Here is an 8,922-nt window from a genome sequence, read left to right on the forward strand (position 1 = left end):
AGCAAGCCACCCTGGCTGGAAGGCAGAGTCACAAATCCCTTTATCTCTAATGAGAGGAGAGGGGGTCAGTGAGGGCAACTATACAAATAATAAAAATAATAAGCACCTTGAAGATGGATAGAACATCGAGATAAGCCCGCGGAGGCAGCAAGTGACTGGGGTAGGTGGAGGTTTTCTTGTGGGGATGAGGACTGGAGCCTTAACCCTAGGAGAGAGAGAAATCTATCAGAAATCACAGGGCAGGAGACCTGGAGTCTAGTTGGAGCTGTGTGACCTTGGGCAAATTGCTGTCTCTGTGTCTTAGTTCTTCAATCTCTTTCCTTATCTGGGACATTCCATGACCATGTGACTAGCAGTGTGCTTGATGTTGCCACCCTGTGTGTGACGGGCAGGGTGAGAGGGAAGAGAGAAGAATGAAAATAGTATCCAACATCATTTTTGTTGTTAGGGAGCTTGTAGTCTACTTGGGGACATGACATTCGTTTAGGCCAGTACACAATAAAGTGTGAAGTGTGGTAAGAAGACAGCATCAGATATTCTCAGGGGCTGAAGTGGGGGTTTCCCTTATGGGGGTGGGAGAGGAGAGGGGGTCCTGATACCTGGGTAAAGGCCCCCTGGTGGCCACATCTGTGCTGTGCAACTCCGTCTCTCCCTCCCCCTCCCCCCATAGTTGATTGACCCAGGGAATAAACACATGATCCAAGCTGGACCAATCAGAGTCTTTCCCTGCGATTTTGGAGGCAGGGCAGAAGCCTTGGATCTAGGGAAAAAAATTCAGTTTCTCTCTAAAGAAAGAGGATGCTTTGGTGGCCATGTTTCCTGCCCCATAGAAGGGGCCGGTTTGTGGGAATGAAGCTGACAGGCAAAGACAAGATGGGAGAGACGGAAAGACAAAAAGAGATAGACAGAGCAAGGGAAAGCCCTTCCGTTGTCCCAAGGGCTGGCTGCACTTCTGCTTTTCCTGGGCTTACATGAGTTACTCCCAGATTCATCGTCGCACATTTCTCCTTTTGGCCTCGGCTATTAGAAAATAAGAACAATGCGTATCTTATTTATTGAGAGCTTACTATATGCCAGGCACTCTTCTAATGCTTTGTGGGTATTCATTTAGCTGACTATCACCCAGCCTTATGAGGTTGGTACCGTATGCCCATTTTAGAGATGAGAGGGTTGAGGCTGAGAGAGTAAGTGGGTAGGCTAGCAACTGTCAGAGCGATGTCTAGCCCTCTGGCTCCCAGGTGCGCTCCTAACCATTGGCCCATACTGCCTATTTTTGAATGAATGAGTGCAAGCACACCAGCTAGCTAAAGACACACAGATACACCTGTGTTTTAGGGGAGCTGGCAGTGGAGAATAGCAGATGGGGAGGAAAGCACCGAGAAGTAGTGAGGCCTAGGAAACTTACACTCCAGAAAGATTCCCAAAGAAGTGAGGTGTGAATGAGCCTCAAACATGAGTTGGACTTCTGAATGTCACAAGGAAATAGGGACACTTAGGTCCGGAATCACCTTCTTTTTGGGAAGATTTTATTTATTTATTTATTTGAGAGTGAGAGAGAGCGCAAGTGGGGGAACTGAGAGGGACAAGCAAACTCTGCACTGAGTGCCGCGCCCAATGTGGGGCTCATCTCAGGACGCTGAGATCATGACCTGAGCTGAAAGCAAGAGTCAGGTCCTCAACCAACTGAGCCACCCAGGTGCCCCTGGAATCTCCTTCTTAAATCAACAGAATAATTGCTTTCATGAATTGAGAGCGTTCTCTATGGCCTGCACCCTTCCTACCTTATCTTCTGAGTCGTCTCATCCTCTGGTGTTAGAGGCTTGTCTAATCACCCTTTGGACGGCTCCCCACCCCCCCACCCCCCGCCTTGCAGTCTACAGCAAGGTCAGCTTCATTAGCTGTTCTTTTCAAAGCCATGCAATATTCCTTGATAATGACCAACGTTTCTAAGGCAAAAATTGACAAATATTTATGACACCCACAGGCTTCACAAGCTGAGGACAGGAAGCCCAGAACTCCGACCTGTGAGTTGGACTGGATCCATGGATGAGGGTGGATGAGCCACAGTGGGAATGGCAGAGCCCAGGGAGGTCACTTTATCTGCTGGCTGCCTTCGCTAGGGGACTAGATTTCACTCGCTATCTCCCTTGGTGATCTCTCGAGCACCCACTTCACCCTGGTGTGGCAACGCGCTGCTTATTAGCTTTGAGGCCAGGCCAACCAGACAAGAAAAGGCACATCCCAATTTCAAAGGGCTGCTGCAGACCAGGACGCTGGGCAGAGGCTGGTGCCCCCACGGCAAATCCGGCTGCATCAGAATCGAGCTGGTGCGAGGCAGGACGGGGTGCTGCCCTGCGGGCTCAAGGGGTTTCCAAGTTGCCAACAGGAGATTTGAAGAAAATTCATTTTCCAGGCAGCCTCATCTTTCAGGAGAACAACCTCTGGGGTCTTTTTGGGGAGTCTCAGGGATAAAGGTTCTTTTGGAGAAAAATGGCCCTTAAAAAAATGCACCCTCACTCTTAGACACATGAACTCTTAAATAACTTTGGAGCATTTTCTTTGTTCCTGGTACTATGCTAAGCACTCTATACACAGAACGTCTCTTAATTAATCCTCAGAACACCTTATGCAGAGAAGATGACTCCCCTCATCACATGTCCTGGGGAAAACTGAGGTTCAGATTTTTTGGAGGTCATATAGCTAATAAGTGACAGAGCCGGGGTAAAACTCAGGTCTGACTTCAAATTCCTTGCTCTTAACCAGAGGGCTATGTTGGGACCTATTAGGCACACATTTCACTGAAACCTAGATGTTTCCCTCTTGTCCCTTCACCCAACTCGTAGTTCTTAAGGACCTACTACTGTGTGGCGGGTACTGTTTTAGATGCTGGGGATAGAGCAGTACTTAAATAAAACAGACATAAACCCCTGCCATCATGGAGCATAAAATACATCAACAAAATTGAAAAGCAGCATTATAAGTCAGGGATCATCGCTCTACTTGGTAGCTGAAGTAACTGAGACAGGTGTTCATTATTGTCTGCGTAACCCCCAAATCCCTTCCTTCGTGCTTTGTTGTCCAACAAATATTCTTTGACAACCTACTAGGGGTCAGGCGCTGTGCTAGGCACTGGGGCCCCGGGGTCACTGAAACGGACGCAGTCCCTGCTCTCATGGCATCTACATTCCTGTCAGATTGCTCAGTCTTCCTAACCTGTAGCTGCTGCTGCCAGGACAAGGAACGGTACTGACTTCGGCCCTGAGGCTGTTTCTCAGAAAAACCTGAAGCAGAAGGGGCAAGGCCAGCCGTGTGTGAACTAACCAAGTCGGTACAAGTGCTGGGGACCGTAGATGCCCTTTGTTCTCCCTCTCTGGATGGTGACCCCTGACCCAAGGTTTGTTGGAAGGAACTCTAGGGGAGAAGTCATAGCCCTGGGTCTTAACCAGCTGCCTAGCTTTGAGCCAGTCATCTAAACAATCCAAGGCTCATCCCTCATCTATAAAATGGAAAGAAGCCCTTGACCTAGCGGCAGACTTGCAAGATGGTGATGAATTCAAATGAAATAATGGCTCCATGAGCATTTTTTTTAAAAAAGATTTAATTTATTTGAGGGGCACCTGAGTGGCTCAGTCGGTTAAATGTCTGCCTTCGGCTCAGGTCATGATCCCAGGACCCTAAGATAGAGTCCCATGTTGGGCTCTCTGCTCAGCGGGGAGTCGGCTTCTCCCTCTCACTCTCCCTCTCAAAGAAATAAATAAAATCTTTTTAATAAAATCCTTAAAAAAGATTTTATTTATTTGAGAGAGGGTACAAGCCGGTGAGGGGGGTTTGGCGGGGGAGAGTGGGGCAGGGGCAGAGGGAGAGGGAGAAGGAGATTCCCCGCTGAACAGAAAGCCCCACATGGGGCTCAGTCCCAGGACTCTGGGATCATGACCCGAGCTGAAGGCAGCCACTTCATCAACTGAGCCACCTAGGCGCCCCTCCATGAGCATTTTTGGATTTTTCTTCTGGGTCCTACATTCTACGCTAGTGTCTTCCAGTTCTTCACTTCCTGTTACTACAGTGCTTCAGAAAGGATCTTAGAAAGTCATTCCCATGAAGGTATAAATAACTTATGGGCTTTCAAGTCTTACCTCTCCCAGGCCTAGAGCCTTTCTCATTAAAGAAAAACTGATTCTGGACAAAATGGAGTAACAGGGGCCAGTTCTACTCTCCCACCTGAAACAATTAAAAAGTGCCTTAACTGTGTCCTGACAAAACTCGATAATATTTATAAGAGTGAAAAAATATCCAGCACCCAACAAGGTAAAATTCCCAACGTCTGTCATCCATTCGAAAGAATTTCCAGTGGCAATATCTTGGACAAGAATATTAGCCCCCCGAGGGCAGGGATTTTTGTGTTTTATTCCCCAGGTCGTAGAAAAGTGCCTGACACATCGTAGGCACGCAATAACTCCTTGCTGAATAATGAATGAATGACAGGGGATGTCAGGCATCAGTGAGCATAATGTCCAGTCCTGGCAGGGGTCGCCTCTGGAGTCTTAGAACCCACCCGGTGCTTACAGCCTGCTCGACAGATACGGTCCTCAAATCAGCCCACGCATGGGAGAGGAGACCCTCTGAACAGCGACAGCCTTTAGGGGGAGGGAACCTCTGCCTCAAGAGCCCCGTCATCACGTCATCACGTAGGGAGGAAAAGGAAAGCTTCTACTCAGTGATAACCATCGCTGTGAACTCCTCCCCGCGGCACCCCCTCCCTGCAAGCCCCCGCCTGTTTACTGGAAGACGCGACCCTGTGTTCTACATCCTGAGCACTGAGAGATTTCATCACTGGCTCAAGGCAAGACAGAGAAGCTGGGTGTCAAGGTGATAAATCGTGTCAGATTTGGGATGGTTGGGGTGCTGTGGGGGGTGGGGCATATGTCGAATGAGTCTGCTCGTTCTTGTGTTAATCCTTTCATTCTGCACGAATTGATTTGGGTCATGCCTCATGTGTGCATGGGGCCTCCAGAGACAAAAATGAAAATAGTGGTGATGAAAATAATCATAAAAGTCATATTTTCTAAATGATTACTTCAAAAGGCAATGTGTTGGCGTGGCCAGGAGTGTGGCTATAAGCCAGTCTACTTGGGTTCTTAATTTCAGCCTTTTACCAGCACTGTGACTCTGGGCAAGTTACTGAAACTCTCTGAGACTCCATCTCCTTATCTCTAAAATGGGGTTGTTCTAACTAAATGAGTTAATACATTTAAAGCTCTTGGGACAGTATCTGCTATTTGTTTGCCTGGCATCCTGTTAAACACTTTCCAGCCCTATGCTGGGGCGGCCGGTGTGATGCTGGTGGTGGGGTCGGGGAGGGGGGTGGGGAGGGTTGGAATTGCAGTCATGAGCTCTGAGTTGGAAGCTGGGCACCCGCTTTCTCACTGTGTGACCTTGGGCAAGTACTTACCTTCTTGGAACTTCCTTTCTCTCACCTGGCAGGGGATGCAAGTAAACTTCATGAGGGTAGAGAATTCTGTTTGTTCACTCCTATCTCCTCAGGGTCTTCAGCCGTGCCTGGCTTAATAAATACCTCTTGAATATTTGGATGAATATATCATAATCAGGTTCAGCAGCATCATTTGTAGGGCCCAGGGTAAAACGAAAATGTGGGGCCCCTCATTGAAAAATCAAGACTTTCAAGATGGCGATGGCTGAGTATAAAACCAAGCGCGGGGCCCTTTGAAGTGCGGGGTGGCCCTGTGTGACTGCACGGGCCACACGCCCACGGAGTTGGCTCTGACAATAGCTCTCCCATGTTGTTGATACAAGGATGAAGTGAGTTAATGCCTGTAAAGCAATGAGCATATGCTTGACCCAGAGCAGGCTCTCAATATGTGCCGATATTCCTCCTGTCCTAATTTGTGTTCACCCACGTCCCTATGAGAGCACACGGGTATTACCTCACTTCCCAGGGCAGGGAAGGGGGCTTGGAGAGGTGATGAAGGCACTTGCCCACTGTCCCACTGATGAGGAGGGTAGGATTTGAACCCAGGTCAGGCCAATGCTGACTCTACCGTGAGGGAATGGTGAGTGGAGGCAGGGGAAGATGCAGAAGGGTGCGGGGAGCCAGGAAGGAAGGGTCTTGGGTTGGAATGGCTTCCTTAGGCCTGATCGTCTGATAACCCGAGTTTGTTCCTGTTGTTCAGTGGGGAACCCGCAGGCCTGAGAGGCTTCTGAGCTGGGCAAATGAGAGTGGCTCTGCCTGACCCATGACCCTCTGCGAGTGGAGGGGGTCATGGACAGCAGGGACCCAGGCGAGTCAGGACTGAGGCCTGGGCCAAGGACAGAGCCTGGGCTGGCCGTGGAGGCCTGAATTTATGGATGAAAATCCAACCTCTGCTACTGACAGCCCCTGAAAAAACTGTCCCTTTCCCGGGGTCTAGAAGGCTGCTGTGACCCAGGCCCTGCTGCCCCACCTCCCCTCCTCCCATGCTTCTCCTTGCTCACCTCAGTCCCTCCTTGGACTTCCTAGAAACCCACCAGTTTCTTTCCCACCCAAGGGCCTTGGCTCTCCCTGTTTGTCCTGCTGAGAACAGCCTTTCCCAGCTTCCTTCCCACCCATCCCACCATAGCTCAAATGGCACCTTTGAAAAAAAGCCTTCCTTTACCGTTTTTGCTAAAACACCACCATGCTCACAATCTATACTTCCTTGCCTTGCTTGTTCCTATCCCCATCTACAATTGCTTTCCTTGCTGATTTGCTTATTTGTTCGCCCTTGACTAGAACATACACAAATAAACTTGATAACAGGAACTGTGCTCAGATTTCTATTCCTCTCACCTAGGACAGTGGCCACCACATGGGAGGGATCGATACCTATTTGTTGAGTCCACAGACAAATGAATAGCTGTATGACGGTGGGAAAATGACTTTGCTCTTTGGGCCTTAGTTATCCCATCTATAAAATGGGATTAATACCTACTTCTTAGGTGGACATGTGGATTAAAACAAGGCTGCCATTTATCGAGGGCTCCCTGTGTGTCAGGCACTGTACTAGGTACACAAAGCCTGGCATCTGGAAAGAGTTTGATTAACGACAACTCTTACTTGCATTGCTACCATTGCTACTATTAATCGGACCCCATAGGTCGGGCTCCCCGAATTGAGAAGCTGCACCCTGGATCCTGAGATGTCCCCCAAGAGGTTCCATGGAGTCCCAAGGTAGGGAGACAATCCCGGGAGCCGGAAGCAAAGGTGACACTCTGGGAAGGAAAACTAGTCTGAAATCCTCTGGGGTTCCTTCTTTTTGGATTTCTCTTTTCTCTCCTGACTATCCCATCCCACTCCACCCCTGCTCAGCCCCGCCCTTCCCAACCACACACCAAGAATAAACCTCACACCCTGCGTGCCTCCGTGTCACAGTTTCCTGCCTTTATGGTCACAGGCGGCTCGGGCTCTGAGGGATTTTCCAGCTCAGGGCAACGCTAGTGGGACCCGAGGCAATGTGACACAAGAGGAGCTGTGATAGAGACCCAGAACCAGGAAAACCCCGAGCAGGCACCGACAGAGAACCGGAGCGGGGCCCCTCAGACGGTGCCTGTGGCGGAGGCCCCCGGGAAGGGGAACCAGGCCTTCTCTCTGCCTTCCTCCTCTGCCCTCACAGCAGGCCATCAGAGGCTGGCTGCTGGCGGTGAAGGCTGGCCTGGCTCGCGGCCAGGGGTCCCCAGACTGACCAGGCCCAGAACCAGAAACTGCACTTCGGGTCTGAGACATTCATGGCCAGGCTGGATCCAGATGGATTCCAGTTTAGAGACCCACCCATTCCTTGAGGAAGTCCTGTTTTCTCCTCCCTTCTCTTCCCCTTCAGATAGTCTCCAAGGACTCTCCGGTGTCCTGTGCTAACCCCTGGCAGCCTCACAGATAGCTATCGCCGTCAGATACCATCGCGAGAGAGCTATTTCCCCCCTTGGTCTTTCTCTTCTAATCTCCACTGCTGATATCTATCTACTTCTTCCAAACCTGTCAGGGGACCTGGTTTCCAGTTCTGCTCTGGCTCTGACTTACTCAGTGACTTCAAGCAATTTCCAGCCTTTCTCTGGGCCTCGGTGACCCATCTATAATATGAGGCCCCACATGGTCCATTTCAGCTCTGACATTCTAGGGTTCAAAGTTTAGAGGTTCAACCACAAGAATATTTACCAGAAGGGATGCTGCTGCCTACCCTGTCTCCATGCCCTTAGGACTTGAAAGATTCACACACAGTATGACCTGCTCCCTGCCCACCTTCTTGGCTGTGTGACCATGGCCACAGTCACTGTCGAATGGACAGAGGACAAGATATTTGGAAGACTAAAAAGGCAAAATGTCTAACACAGCGCTTCCTAACACCTAACAGGTGTGCATTAAAAGAAAGCCATTATGAATTAAAAAGAAAAGAACAAGAGGACAGAAAGTCTAAAGGGAAAAAATGTGGTCAAAGAATAATCCATTCAGCAAACATGTGGAGCATGTCCTATGGTGCACTGGGGTTACAAAAATGAATATGGAACTCAAGAACCCAGAATTCAAGATACTGAAAGTGGAGGAGACAGATTTGTCAACAGATGTTCTGTAGCATTCTGATTTCTCTATTTCCCAGAATCCAAGTCCATTGTAAAGTTGTTCACTGCACAAGGGCACAGGCTCAGAGTTCATGGGTGCTGAAATTCAAGCCAGGTTCCATTTCCTAAGCATGGGTCTAGAGGGCTGTGTCTTCCCTGAAAGGTCCTTTCTCCGACTTCTCACAAATGTGCCATATGAGCTTGCTAGTCCAGGCCCAGCAGCATCCACATTTGCCCTGCTCTGAGCCATTCGAGTCCCCATAACCAGAGTGATCGTTTCAGGCTTAAAAGAACAATGTTCACACACACACACACACACACACACACACACACACACAC

The sequence above is a fragment of the Phoca vitulina genome, unplaced genomic scaffold, assembly GCF_004348235.1.
Source record: "Phoca vitulina isolate PV1807 unplaced genomic scaffold, GSC_HSeal_1.0 scaffold13, whole genome shotgun sequence".
Classification (NCBI taxonomy): Eukaryota; Metazoa; Chordata; class Mammalia; order Carnivora; family Phocidae; genus Phoca; species Phoca vitulina.